The following is a 15,053-nucleotide window of genomic DNA, read 5'->3' as shown; positions in this document are numbered from 1 at the left end:
TCTATTCCCATGAGTGATGCAAAACCCATAAGAATCACCTCCACCAAAATATACTTTGTCTGTCATGCCTGACCCCAATTTAGGCAGAAGCACCTACTTAGATGGTAGAAGGCCCAAGGTTGATGCCAGAGACATATTTCACCTAGGGCACTAGTACGGACTCTGTACTTTGACAATACCTTGGATCTCATTATAGCCAGCAAACCATGACAAAAAAACTTGCATATTTAATCTGTCATAAAACTAATGCCACTACAGTTTTCCATTAAAAAAGTAATGCAACAGACCAAAATTCATGGTAACCATCTGACCTACTGGACATCAGCGAGACTCTCCATCCAAAATAGTGTCACTGTTTGATATTGGAATGACACTAAAACATACATGAATGTAAAAGTGACATAACATATCCATGTGCTACTTTTAAAGGTTTCAGAAGGTTGATGTCTGTGATTTATAATGTCATATAAAACAACAAAGGATGACAGGCGGTATGATCCATTCATAATTTTCTCTTACTGCTTTTGAACTCTAGCCTATGCTTATTTTCACTGCAGCCAATCTCAAGCATCCAGCCGAATAAAATGTTGTAAAAGAAACAAGACTCTGAGATAAAGAGTTAATTGTAACACCTTCAACTTTTCAGCATCTTCTCCTGAAGACATTTGAAAAACACATCACAATTACATTTCATATTAAACACAACAGAGCTCCTGTTGGGCAAAATTATAGATGACATTTCGAGTCTCTCTAAAAATACATGTGTCAAAGAAAGATAAATAGATAAATGTTTTAGTTTTGCTTTTTATAGGTGCGTTAATTGGGTCTAATAGATTTCTAGATCAGCCGTTTCAATGTCTAGAAAATATGTCTAAAATGTATCAATCACACTATTTTCCTATGACTCCATAGCCTTGCTGAAATGCAGATATTTCCACTGACTTTTATTGTAGATTTTTTTTAGCTGTCATTACCTTGTTTCTATGGACTTGTTTCTTAGGACTGGGTTTAAGACACGTCATTGAATCACAAGTCGTATGTTATTCACTAGCATTAAAATCAATTAAGAACTATCTGGTTCATGTAGTTCCCCCTTACACCACTTTGCCTCCTCCCCCCTCCTAGATTGTTCTGAATCGTTTTCAATAGTATCTTTATTATACAGGGACAGAAGTTGCACATGATAGCCGGAGGCCATGCTTAAAGTAACAAGTTATTTAAAGCAGGGTGGTTCCCTAGACTCCAATCTCTCCTATTCATATTGTAATTCCAGATACTCATTATCATTCTTACTGCTCCGCTCTGCCTTGTGTCTGACAGCTGTGTGATTCAGTTGCTCTCTGGTTTTATGCACTCTTATTTTTTCCCCAAGCTTCCCATTTGCATTAAAATTCAAAATCATCTACCGTCTAAAAAAAAAAATGGAAGCCAACTAGGCAACCAGTCAATAATGAAGAGAGAGAGAGAGAGAGAGTGCGAGCGAGCGAAAGAGAAAAAGAGAGAGAGAAAGAGAAAAAGAGAGAAAGAGAGAGAGAGAGGGAGAGAGAGAGCGCAGCCGCCATCAAAGTGTTTCCATAGGGAATTTGGAGCACTTTTAAAAACAAATTATTGCAAACTCCCTGCCGGGTTACAGACTACAGCTTCTGCACCAAGAACTATATAAAGTAATCTCATTGGGCTTTTGTTTTTTCAGCCACTTTACAACAAGCGCCGATGTTGTGTGGGTGGAAGCATTAGAGAGATCTGCGGCTTCATGAACCAAACAGAACTGGTGCCAATTTACACAGGTGTCTGATATATGAATCTTCATAACCATGGTAGTTTAAGCTCAAAGAGAGATCCTGGGGCAGCTAAAACACAGACAAATACAGGAGATTTGAAGATCAAATATCAAAGGTATCCTTAATGCAGCCTGCGCAAGATTTTGTGGCAATCACAATTCTCATTATTATCACTCCCATCACTCCTGTGTTCCAACAGCACGTTGTGTTCGCTAATCCAAGTTTAAGTTTAAAAGGCTAATTGATCGTTAGAAAACCATTTGCAATTATGTTACAGCTAGAAATTTCCTCGTATTCCTTAAAAAAAGCTAACTTTTGAATGGAAGTGTATATATATATATATATATATATATATATATATATATATATATATTAGAATAACCCATTATCGAGTATGTTTCTGGTTGCCAAATTAAATATTAATTTCAATTAATGAAATAATAATCTTAACCCCTATGAATCTATGTATATATATGTAAACACGTGTAGTCATATCAAAGTGTACCTTACTTAACCAGAATGCCCATGCATGTGGTACATTGACCCCCTGAGGTTCTGTACCTTCTCAAATGTCATCAAAGAACGAGTACTTGATAATGAAATCCTAGTGGTGTTGGTATGAAAAGAACTGACTTGAACATGGAAAATAATCACTTACAGGTGAACTGTGTAAACTATAAAGGTTTGAGGAGCCATCGTATGTTGTCAGATCTACACATTTTACTGAACATCTGTTAAATGAGTTAACATGCTGCTTGTAGATTTTCCTCAAGTTGCTCAACCCATAGAAAACTCACTACTTTGTAACTAGTGCTAGAAACTGTGAATTCACACAGCATTACCATAACTTCTCAGTGCGTTTTATGCCAGACAAAAACTTTAAACCATCATTGCAATGCCTCACTTCTCACACACTGCCTGCATCTGAGGGCCAAGAAGTTACCTCATATGCCTGGGCCCGGCATGCTGGGACTGGGGGAATACAGATGGCGATAGCTTTGCGGCAGCCACGCCCACCATTAGCGTTCAGTCCCTCACGGCTGACCAATAGTGCTGAGCACAGCTGACCGATTAGTGCTGAGCACAGCTGCCCGATTAGTGGTGAACATTAGTGGTGAACACAGCTGACCGATTAGTGCTGAGCACAGCTGCCCGATTAGTGGTGAACACAGCTGCCCGATTAGTGGTGAGCACAGCTGCCGGCAAAACACTTCCCTCAGCCCCAGCATGCTGACTGAGTCTGGGCGCAAGGATATGACATCATTTCCCAGGACTCAGTCACAGTGTGGGAGGACATGAGGGAGCAGGAGAACAGTCCTGTCACCAGCTGCTAGACCACAAGGAAAGAACCTCCTGAGCCTACAAAGCTAGGTAAGCTGGGAGACGTGTGTAAAAGTGTCAGTACATGTGAGTATTACCAAATGTACATGTGTGTATGTTTGAGATAGTAGAAATAACCTGTGAAGCTGGAGTTATGGGTGTGTATTATACGCGAGTAGTGAATTTTTCTTCCAAACTTTAGTTATTGTACCCAAGATTTTCCAGTAACCCCAAAGTCACTTCCTGCTACATTTGCTATAAGTGAACAATGGAGGACTGGCAAATTCTTACCTGGGAGCCTAAGTACAGCCCTTGGCCCCTTACATACATACATACACTCACTGCAATCTACTTATACGCAGTATAAGTATGGGATATCATAGTAAGCTTTTTTTATGTTATAGAACCAATATTTATGTGTTTACAAACAAATAATGCTCACTTAATGCTCCCTCTGCTAGTTCATTAACATGTCCACAATTCCCAAAATATTCCATGCACATTTTCGGTTTCTGTTTTGGGGATCACACTCTCACATAAGGTGCCAATTGCTCAGTTACCATCTAACAAAATACTGAAGACATTTTGATTCTAGAAGGAGATACATGTAAAATAAGACCCTCCCGAAAACCCCATGCAATGGCCTAGAAACCAAGGGCTTGGCCACGCATTATATAGGTTGTAGCTCCCTCCTTTTGTGTATTCCTGGGTACAGCCAAAAAATTATTATCTGTATTTACAATCAGTGTTCAGTTCCTGAGATCACCAAGGATGCCTGGAAAATGCTTTTTGTATGTTCTTACTGGTAATGTAAATATAGTATAAATGGGTTAAATGCAAAGACTTCTCTGCATACCATCTTTGATGACCTGCTTCCATGCTGTGGGCATTTCACGGACTGGCATGCACTGAAACATACAAGCAGTAAATAGAGCATGAAAATGTGTGGTTCCCTCAACAGTATAATTTCGTAATCTCTCCATGTCGGGAAAATAACATCAGCTTCCAAGGCCAGCGAGACACCCTCTTCCTACCAGCAAGTCTCTCCTTAGATGTATTTCTCAACTGGGTCTGACAGCAGACAAGGACTGCCCTGTAATATACCCTCATTAGGGATCAGAGCCATCATCGATACTAAAAGTCTGTAGAATATCATAGTACAAGTTTGAACCAGACATTTCATCCTTTCATTGCCCAGTGCGTGCTGCTCAGGCACTTACAGAGTTAAAGATATATTCCCTTTTAAAGCCATACGAATGAATTGAGGCATGAGAGTTACAATGATGTCAGCACTGGGAGATTTACAACACCAGCACAGACCATTTACACGCATTAAATAGATGGCCCTCATTGTCATGGTCATAGTAGTTTAGCTGAACTTTTAACCTACTGGCCCCCATTTGTTTTTAGTGGACTGTTAAACCTATTAAAATGTGTCCTTTAAAATTCACATCTCAGGGTAAGGTTAAGCTGAGTTGACACAAGAACGCACTCCCAAGCTCAACCTCCAGTAAAATCACGCCTAATATTATTACCTCTCCTATACTATCTGCCTTGCAGTCTAAACTTACCAACATCACAGTGTGTTCTTAATGGACAGGCCTTTAAAGATTCCCCTATACAAAGTGGTGAGTCTGCCCCGATAATGCATAGCTGAATTGTTGGATTGACTTTCAAGAAATCTGATTTATATATGCATTATAGAGGTTAAGGTGACTAGGGTAGACTCTTTAAAATGCATAGTGAAATGGAATTCGATGACAGATAAGAACCATTTGGTCCATCCAATTGGGCCATTTTTTCAGTAAACCTTAAGCCGTCCTTGGTCTTGTCAGGATAGCTTTATGCCTATAAAATGCATGTGTAACTTCACTCAATGTACTAAGATCTACCACTTCTACTGGGAGGCTAGAACTCATGCAGTTCTCTTTAAACTCTCATTTTGTGAATTAACCCCAGAATGGTGGACTAGGGATGGAGTGGGTTGGCTGTTGGGTATCTTACATCATGGGAACGATTTAGATGACAGTCTCCATTAAGCTTGTATTTACCTATATAGCGAACAGAGACAGCATACACATGAACAGATGCCTAGAATCTTCAAATAAAGCAATATTTCAGTTTTAGAGTTTTGCTGTTCCCAAACCATTTCAGCAATTCAGATCAGAGAAGCAAATCGAACCTGAGAAGCAGCTGCCCATAAACTGTAATTTTTACTCGAATGAAACAAAGCCAGAGACTCTGGCTACAATTCTGTATGTAGAAATTACTTAGTATTCCAACGGCCGTGCAAAATGGAAATTTAGGTTTAAAGCTCTCAAATCACTACTGCTCGGGATGTGGTTTTACCACTGAAAGAAAGATATTATAATGTCTTAAGGAATTACATAAAACGGCTTTGCTAAGATCACAGAAATACCCAAGACAGAAGATGCATTTATTATATGAAGAACTGAATTTATTATGTTAAAGGGATAGTAAAGCTTTGAAGCAGCTGTGTTCCAGAGAGTTAAGCCAGACCAATTCTGGTCTAATGTAACCCTTTAGTTAGTTTCCAGAGACAGATTACAATGAAGAGATTTGAATCTCGCAGGTATATTAAATATCAGCGACTAGGGCTTTGCCGATCTCACTATAAGGAATAGGCACAAAATAAAATGCAGAATGCGTCATCGGAAGTCTGGTCATCTTACATTAATCAGACCCCTTCTCCGCGATAATACTTTACAGCTTCAATAACATTAAGGCCAGTTCGTGACGGCCACTAAATCTTACAGACTGCTAGTAAGTCTGGTCCTGCCCCGTCATGACGGTCGGGGCTATAGTGACTTTGTGGATGACGGCCCTGAAATGACGCCTGGCAAGGAGCGAGACGGAATAACCTGCTGATGGACAAAGAAAAAATAATAACAAAATTCTATCCCCAGCCTATGCGTCAACTTAATGTTCTAAATTCTTCGGGCAGGTTTCGGCGCACCATATTATTCTAATCAGGAGGCCACAGACTAGCAGCAGCAATTAGAAATAAGGTTTCAAACGGTAGATGCAATTTTAAGCAACCGTACAATTCTGTCTCATGTTAACTACATCTTAATTAGCCAAGAGATGTTTGTCTCAATTATAGAATGATTAACATAAGCCCCAGGGAACGTAAACACAAATTGCGTTTAGGGTCCCTTGGGGGATTTAGTGTAACGTCATCACACTCCATGAAACAAGAAAACAATATATACTCTCAGAAGTTATAACAACAGTTTAAATATATATTAAAGTTAATGTTTAGTACAAAATAATGGATGAAAGCACTAGGGCATTATATTGAAGATAATATTTCCAAATTACCGATTCAAATAGCTTCTGCAACCCTTTAATACGAGGCTGTCCAACTTTGGCCCACCCACTGTTGTTGCTCTTCAAGTTTTATGGTTACAGCTATAGAAGGGGACCATTAATAAATTGGATGTAAAAACTCAATAAAAACCAGCAAGCAAAGTTACACAAGCTGGCCTTTATGGCCAAATGCACCGTGTTGCACCCCAATGTCATTCATATGCGTTTATTCAATCAACCGGAAGCTTCAGGAAGAGCTGAACATTTAAAACTCCCCAAAATCTCTACGCATTATGATTGCTCCTGGTGCTCTCCTTCTCCTGCTCTGAACAGGAGGCAGGAAGGCGGTATAGCCCCAATAAGGAGTGGGGTTATTTTGGCATACGGGCAGGGCTAACCCCAGGTAGACATTAAGTAGGTGGAACCTGGATGGGTGCAGGTGGAACCTGGATGGGTGCAGGTGGAACCTGGATGGGTGCAGGTGGAACCTGGATGGGTGCAGGTGGAACCTGGATGGGTGCAGGTGGAACCTGGATGGGTGCAGGTGGAACCTGGATGGGTGCAGGTGGAAGGGAGAGTGGCCAATACCACTCCCCTACCTGGAGATTGAAGACCCTAGCATTACGTATTAATGGAAAATGAAGAGTGAATGCATGTAACCCATGTAAATAAAAATATATTCTTCATATATATTCTTGAGTATAAGCTATGTATGCCTATTACGTTTGGTCTCTTAAGGTATAAGGAAGGGTACGTATAATTCATAATTTCAATGCAGTAACAGAAATGATGCTAGCGCAGGATGAAACACACTGTAAAACTTTTTTGCTACTTGCACTAATATATAATGTAAATATTTATAATTTGTGTTAACAGTGGTGATCATGCTCGTTTACAGTCATTAAATCCATGCAGGGGACATAGCTTTATAACACTGAATCGCAGAGAAATTAATTTATTAGTGTATGATGAATAATGCAGTCTAGGAACAGGCTGCTGAATTCTGAAACTGATGCTGTATTGCTTTTTTTTTGTAACAGGACTAAAGCACTTCCTCGGACACTTAGGAACAGCATCCAAAATCATTACATTTGGAAGGGTCCAGCCGCTTTTTCATTTCATTGGCAAGAAAACAAAAGAGCATTACTTCTCCTGCGCAGCTGGAAGCACTGTTCCAATTCACCATCTGTTGCCATGAAGCTGAAAAAAACATATTGTTGTGACTTCATACTGTTTTGTTACACAACATGGGGCAGTTGTCAGCAATTAGTATAAGATAAGGTACACTGTATACTGTGTATAAAAAACCTACATCCAGTCCACTTGGCGAATAGCTATGGCCATGCGCCGTAATGGAGAATTGTGTCACAAATACTTTTCTGGGGGTTTTTTTGTTTTCTGATACTAAAAATATGAAACACTTTTTAAGTTCAAAAAAATATATTTTCGTTTCAATAATTGTTTTAATTGTTGACTAGAAGCTGTATCATCATCAATAGAGAATAGGAGAATGTAAGAGATACATGGCAATCAGGGCCGGTCTGGCAGTGATGAGGTGGCCCTAGCGCTTTAAAGCCAACGGCCGCCAGAAAACATAGGTGCGGCAGGCGACCGGATTGGCACAGCCACGCGTTATGTTTTTATACTCCCATACCATGCAGTTGGCATACCCAGCAGGCAGTTCCATGCTGCAGCACCCAATCTGCTGCTGAAGTGGCAGATTGGGTGAGTATGGGGTGCTGTCGGACAGTGGCCCACCAGGCATTTGCCAGTGTTATACTACTTGTCATGTCCTGTATACCCATTGTACAGCACTATGGAATATGATGGTGCTATATAAAATAATAATAACCTGGGTCGCAGAAGTGGCGTGACGACAAGCCCCACTACGTGCCATCTTCCCCATTAAAAATGAGAAGAGTCCTGCGATGTTGGTGGGACTGACAGAATTGGGCAGTCACTGGCCTCAGCTGGATCTCCTACCTGCATCCCTTCAAAGGGTAGCTCTGGGTAGCCACAGCCAGAAAGTTCCCAGGTAAGCAGATGGCAACCTGCTACCAAAAGTTGCCCTTGAGTTTTTCTGTTAGCTTTGGAGTACATGGTTATCTAATAAGAAGACAAGTTATCCACCTACTGGGTTTCTTCCAATAAAGTGTGAAATTATCAGCTGTGTAAATACTTTCATCATGACGAGAGAAGCAGCTTTCTGCTTTGTGGTTTAATTTTTAAACATTATTGTTCCTTAACAAAAAAGGGAAGAAAAAGAATGGACATTGCACAGGTAAGCAGATTTATATGATTTATCATCATAAAAATGTCTGTTTCTATCGTTTTAGTTTATTTAATGAAACTATGTTAGAATTAATACAAATATCTTAATTTGGTGGGGCTTCATCGCTGTGGATGTAATTCAAATTGTTCTTTCTGTTAGTAAGTTTGGCAAAATACAAATTAGCTAAAAATGAAAAAAAGAAAAATGGATAACACCAGATATTGAATCAATAAAGTTTACATTACTTGGATGTTTTAATACAGGATTGCATTACATTTCTTCCAAAGTTTAAACATGCTCTCAGAGTTCCCCATTGCTTACTGAGAAAAACGGGCACACTAGATGGTCCGAATCTTTCTTATCTGCGGTCAGATTCTATGTTTTTAAAACATATGGCCATACCTGGGAACCCCCTAAATGAGCTGACCCTTGAATATTAGCCCTTTAATAGCAAGTAATGACAAAGAAATGTGTTAACCAAGTGCCTCCAATGCCGGTCTTCATAGAAACATTGACTTTTCAACTAAATCACCTGCATTCAAGCAGGGATATCAACCATAACATACTGGTATCAAAGCACAAATTGGGAGTGTTCTATATGATCACAGTAGTGTAGAGTAAGGAAGATTCCGCTCCAGACTGTGTGACCCTGATAATGTGCCCATTCATCCTAAGACACTGATATTAGGGCAAAAACTCATAGACTCCGGAGACTCAGGTATGATTATGGCTGCCCATCTAAGTAGGGCCACCTACTGTACATACCAGTGATGGCACAGAGAGGTTGTTTTCTGATAGTATAGCGACTACTGCATGGTTAAAATCTTTTTTGGTGAAGGCCTTTTATGAAGACAAATTTCTATTGTCCCCAGGGCTTACATAATAAACGAAACACGTCAGTTCACAGTATATTCCCAGTAAGAACATTAACTGTCTGCACCATTTCCTTTGATAATAACAGTCGCCCTCTTTTCTGAGGCACTGGAAAACATGGATGTTGTCATATAAAGGGGTCTGTTTGCTGTAATAAGATTACGTTAGAATAATCAATATTGATGCACTGAGGACTAATTTGAAATGCAAAAATCCCCCTGTGATATCATCAATTATCCTTATTTGATGTAGTGATTTTGAAATATTGACTTTCCAAAGGAGCTTGTCACCCCCACACACTTGTGATACAAGCTACTCCTGCAGAGGTGGAATATAATAGCCAAAAATGGGGCACAAAAAAGATCCAGTCACTGTATAAATATGACCTAAAGCCCTTAAACTCCAGGCTCCCTGGTGGTCATAAGTGGAAATGCAAGCAAAACACAAGGCTTCATGCAGTGGTCCAAGTTCTTTACATCAGTGCAGCTCAGGGTGAAATAGCTGCTCCCCTTCGCCTTCCTCCCCTGTCTTTAAGATAATTCACCATCTAATATTTAGCTAGTTCAAAACTCACATTTTCTTCAAAACCTTCTGTTTTCAGTTTTGTTATTCTAGTGGCTTTAACCAAAGGCATTTGCTATGGATGCAAACTGCAAGTCTCCAGAAAGAACTCATAGTGCTTTAGATCCTCATATTGGTTAAACGAGTATGATGCTTCCTTGCTTTTGTGTTTGGAATATTGAAAAAAAGGCAAAGAAGGTCATTATGCATTCTGACCTAGCCTTTTAATGGAAATACTTTGGGATGAAATGCATAGACTATATCAGAGCTGTTTTCATTATCTATTTCAAGGGCAATTCTCAGAAGCAAGAAATGTTAATAGTTTACCCGGACGACCGAAAGCCAGCAGTCTCGTATTTGCAATAGCGAGCACCAATTAGCAGGGAAGACTTCTAATCATGTTAATGGCTTTAATGAAATTACACAGATGAAATTATTATTATGGATTATCTACTACTAGAATGGGCAATGACTCAACTGCTTAAAAGTAAGATGGGGATAGAACTTTGCTGGCTTGCCTATGCTTTTGCTCCTGGAAACGCTCCATGGACTGCTTAATTGCTCAATGTCCCATTGCTTGGCGCATCTCAGTAAGAACAATGCAAGTGGCAGTATTAAGGCATCCTCAAGAACTGTGTTACAAAGCACTTAGATTAATTGATGCACTCTGCACTGTACGTAAATAAATACACACAGAGGAATGGCTTCTATGCTTGGGGAAATGTTTGACTTATGGATATTGGTAATTGCACATTTATCTATTCAAAAAAACACGTGTCTCATCCTACTGATTCCACCTTGACCGTTAGCTCAGGCGAGCAAGTTCCTGGTTTCCATCAGTTTTTTCATTGTATATTGTCATTCCAATGTAATGCATTTTTTAGAGCTTAGTGGTGCCCTGCAGAATGGATGTTTTGGGTAATGCTAGTTTTACCAGAACCTCTTTGAGGTGTTGCAATAAAGTGTTGGAAAAAACAAGCAGGGTGTTGGTTGGGTATCTAGGGGCATTAGCGGCAGAAAGAGGGAGGTGGTTCTGACACTTTACGGATCTTTGGTCAGCCCTCATCTAGACAATTATGTACAGTACTGGAGAAGATGATCAACATATTGGAGAGAGTTCAGAGGTGGGCTACAAAAAATTATCAGGGAAGACTAAAGGAGCTCAATATGTATAGCTCAGAGGAGAGAGGGGATATGTGATAAAAACTTCTAAATACCTAAAGTGACTTAAAGTACAAAATGGAAGCTTATTTCAGAAGTTTATATGTAATGTTAGGCAGTTTCACTTTACTGAGAGGGTGGTAAAGGCTAATACATAGTGAGGGAATGTAAACATGCATGGGATAGGCATAACACTCATGAATCTTAGACAAGACCAAGGACCAAAGACTGATTAAGGTCTTAATATCTTCACCAGGAAAAACAGACATTGCTGTTGAATTCTATGTTTCTATATGATGAAATTACCACTTCATTCAGACAAAGCCATCTAAGTGGAAACAGGGCATAGGAATCAATATAATAGGTGTGGATTGTGACATGGGCAGAGGGACCTCAGTGACAGTAGGCTGAATGGAGGAACCTTGTGACCATTCCTTAGGGGCATCTCAACCGTTACCTGCTAGTAATGTAACAGGGTGAAGCACCAGCCTCTCACAGATTATCTACATGTATGCCTGGAGAATTTACACTGGCACAAGAAGATAGAATAAGTCCCTACTGATTCCGTTAATTAAGTTTATGTAGAGAAGGACATTACTGTGTAGTCTATGTAAGGACCTACAGAGCTGCAATCTGGCTCCTGATAGGTATCTCAATAATATGGGGGCTTTGCACATACGCTAGACTTATAGATATACTACCAACTGGAGTTTTTAAAGAGAACTAATATAAATAAATAAGTGAATGAATGAATAATTGTTCAAAGTTTTTTAGACAATGTGTATGTTTTTTCCCCCAATTTTCCATATTAGGTTCTATGAGCACATGGCAAGAAATTACACTCCATTTGCAATCTAGAGAGTGCCTTCATAACTCGCCCATGGGAGGAGGAGGAGAACCGAATGGTATAATTTCATCAGAAAAGGGTTGGCTCTCTATTGTGACAGCTAACCCAGGAAGACAATAGTCGGAGGTATAGCTGCCTGCACAAAGCTTTCTGCTTTGCAGGGTGATGTTAAGAAGCCCCGTGCACCGACTCACTAATGATGCCCATGTTTTCAAACAACTTATCAACATAACAAAAGGTGCACTGGTCCATCCTTTTTTCTGGAAAAAAAAAACCCTTTAGTTTGCTGCACCATTGAGACAGATTCGGACCACCAAATACAAAAGAGGAGAAAGCTCCCACTTTCTCACAAACAGACATTTTCTGTTCCCCTTTTCTCCAGATTCTCATTTAGATGTGCCAACCAGCTGTCAGAATCCCTTAAAAACAATTAAAAGCTAATTATGTGATTTTGCAAAGAGAACCATGACATTGCCAGTTCAAAGAAGTGTTTAAAGTTTATCAATGCGGGAATAATGATGATGTCATAAGTACAACAAAATGAAGAGTGTTTGGGAATGTGAATGTATTTCTTCCCTAATGTTCTCTGGCATGTATAGCAACAGCTGTTGGACAATAGGTCTAATCATCCTCAGACACAAAAAGGATGATAGGCTTTGTAGATACCACAAGGAGCTAGAGAGCTACCAGTTCTCCTTAATTATTCTCAATAATATGTCATAGTTGTAAGCTCATTTGAGCAGGGCCTTCCTCACCTGTTGTTTCTGTAAGTCTAATTGTTATGTTACATACTACTTGTCATGTCCTGTTTACCCATTTGTACGGCGCTAGGGAATATGATGGCGCTATATAAAACTATATAATAATAGTTGAAATAGTCAGGGGTTATGGGACGTTTCCAAGAGGAAACAAACCAGACCCTTTACCTGGCACACATATTGGGTAACTATATGGAAATTTTGTAACATGGTAACATTTTGAAGGATCCTAGAATCACCCCAGAAAAGAAATGCTTATAATACTGCGTGTTACATTGTGAAAACTGACGAAAAGAGATGAAAAATCCTCAAACATTATGAAGGGCCATCTCGCCCACAATTTAGTTGATAAACCCCTTCAGCACCTTTACACCAGCATAATTAATATATTACACCCATATAATGACACATGTCTGGACATCAATTAAAACCTATGGAATCCCATGAAGGAAATGGCAGTTGGTATAGAAGATAAGATACATTTTACCCATTTAAACCCTATAATACATGCAACAAGCCGTGGATTGAGGTCCACTGATGGTCTTCTAGTTTGATGCTCCTATCTCTGGTAGGATAACTTCTGTTCTGATCTCTTAGTATCACATAAAGCAAACAACACATTGAACAGACCTGAATCCAAGATGTATGCAATAATATACCAACTCGACATGCCAATGACTGACCATCATGTATGTGCATGCATCCCCTAACATACATGAGATTACTGTACATACAATGTATTCTGCACATTGTGGAGTCAGTACATGCCTGTGTTGGTCACAGAGTCCTAGACACTCGCTTACTAATTGCAGAGACATGATTAAGAGATCCAGAGACTGCAGAGTGAAGGCTGAGAGCTCTTCCCACTTGGGTATTAATTATTACTGATCTTACATCTTAAGGCATAGAAAATCACATTAACTGTATATATATATATATATATATATATATATATATATATATATATATATACCCCCTTTGATATAGTGGCAGTTCAACTGGATCGCGGGGTGATACATAGAGATATAATAACGTTCTCTTCTGCGTTAAAACATCTGAAGGGGATGGGGATACGCCAGCGGACTACATGTGAGGCTGCCCCAGCGTGCTAGGAGTTGCAGGACTGCCATAAGCTCCCCTTGTATGTAAAGCAATGAAGCAGGAGAGTCTCCCCCAAATTAAACAGAAGCTCCGAGTCACCTACCTGCCAAGAGCTGGAAGGTATGTCATTGAATTTGCCCAAACCCCCGAAGGTGTAACAGTTGGACATCTGCCCCAGGCTGTCCGAGCAGTGCCACAACAAGCCAAAGCTCACCGGCTCCTGCCCGTCTGGGCTGCCGGCTTTCACGATCCAGGACGGGGAGAGGAAGCTGAAGCTGCAGACAGCCAGCAGGCAGACGGAGAGCAGCACCCAGAAACAGGACACACAGCTGGGCATCCTGTGCTGCGGCGGGGGATGGTGCTGGGGAACCAGCCCCAAAGCAACATTCAGCCCTGATGTCTTCTTCTTACGGTCCAGTAAGGAACGCATCTGGAGGGCAAGCAACACAGACCCGAAACCTCCCACCGCCTTCCCTCCTGTCACCGAAAAGCAAGGGGTTCTCCTAGTCTGACATCAGAGAGCCCCGGGAGGGGGGGGGGCTAACACACTACACCAGCACCCAGGGGCAACTTCACAGGCTGGATGGATGGGTGAAGTCCTAGGAGGGCTACACGAGGCGGGGAGACAGCGGGGAGAGGGGCGCTCATGTGTCCCAGCCTGAGGCTGCACATACAGGGAGTGGGAGCTCCGCTACGGGGGAGGCTCCATCTGATGCCGACACGAGATGCCTCTCTAACCCGCTGTGCACACAGGTGGCAGAGAGGGCGTGACGGCTGTCACGTGACCGCCTGTGGAGGGCAGTTCTCCCGGGGTTCGGATTATCTCCGACTTGTCCAAGTTTCGGAGGATACTGCACTCGGTTTATGTATGCGTCATATGGTGTGTGCTAAATGGACAAAAGTATTGGAACGCCAGACCATTACACCAGCAGGGACTATAATGGCATTGCATTCTAAATACATAGTCATTCATATGTTGTTGGTCCCCACTTAGCAGCTTTCACTCTTCTGGGAAGGTTTACCATAAGATTTTGGAGAGTTTCTGTGGG

General features: G+C 40.7%; 1 pseudogene; it reads right to left on the bottom strand.

Annotated features, from left to right (window-relative positions):
• LOC149286055 (LHFPL tetraspan subfamily member 7 protein pseudogene) overlaps positions 1–14,434 on the bottom strand; it is a 96,875-nt pseudogene extending 82,441 nt beyond the window's left edge.
• Positions 14,435–15,053: the final 619 nt, after the last annotated feature.

The sequence above is a fragment of the Sceloporus occidentalis genome, unplaced genomic scaffold, assembly GCF_023333645.1.
Source record: "Sceloporus occidentalis isolate IW3139 unplaced genomic scaffold, rSceOcc1.0.p SCAF_72, whole genome shotgun sequence".
NCBI classification, from domain to species: domain Eukaryota; kingdom Metazoa; phylum Chordata; class Lepidosauria; order Squamata; family Phrynosomatidae; genus Sceloporus; species Sceloporus occidentalis.
The sequence above is the reverse complement of the archived record's forward strand: the minus strand, read 5'-3'. Positions and strand labels throughout refer to the sequence as shown.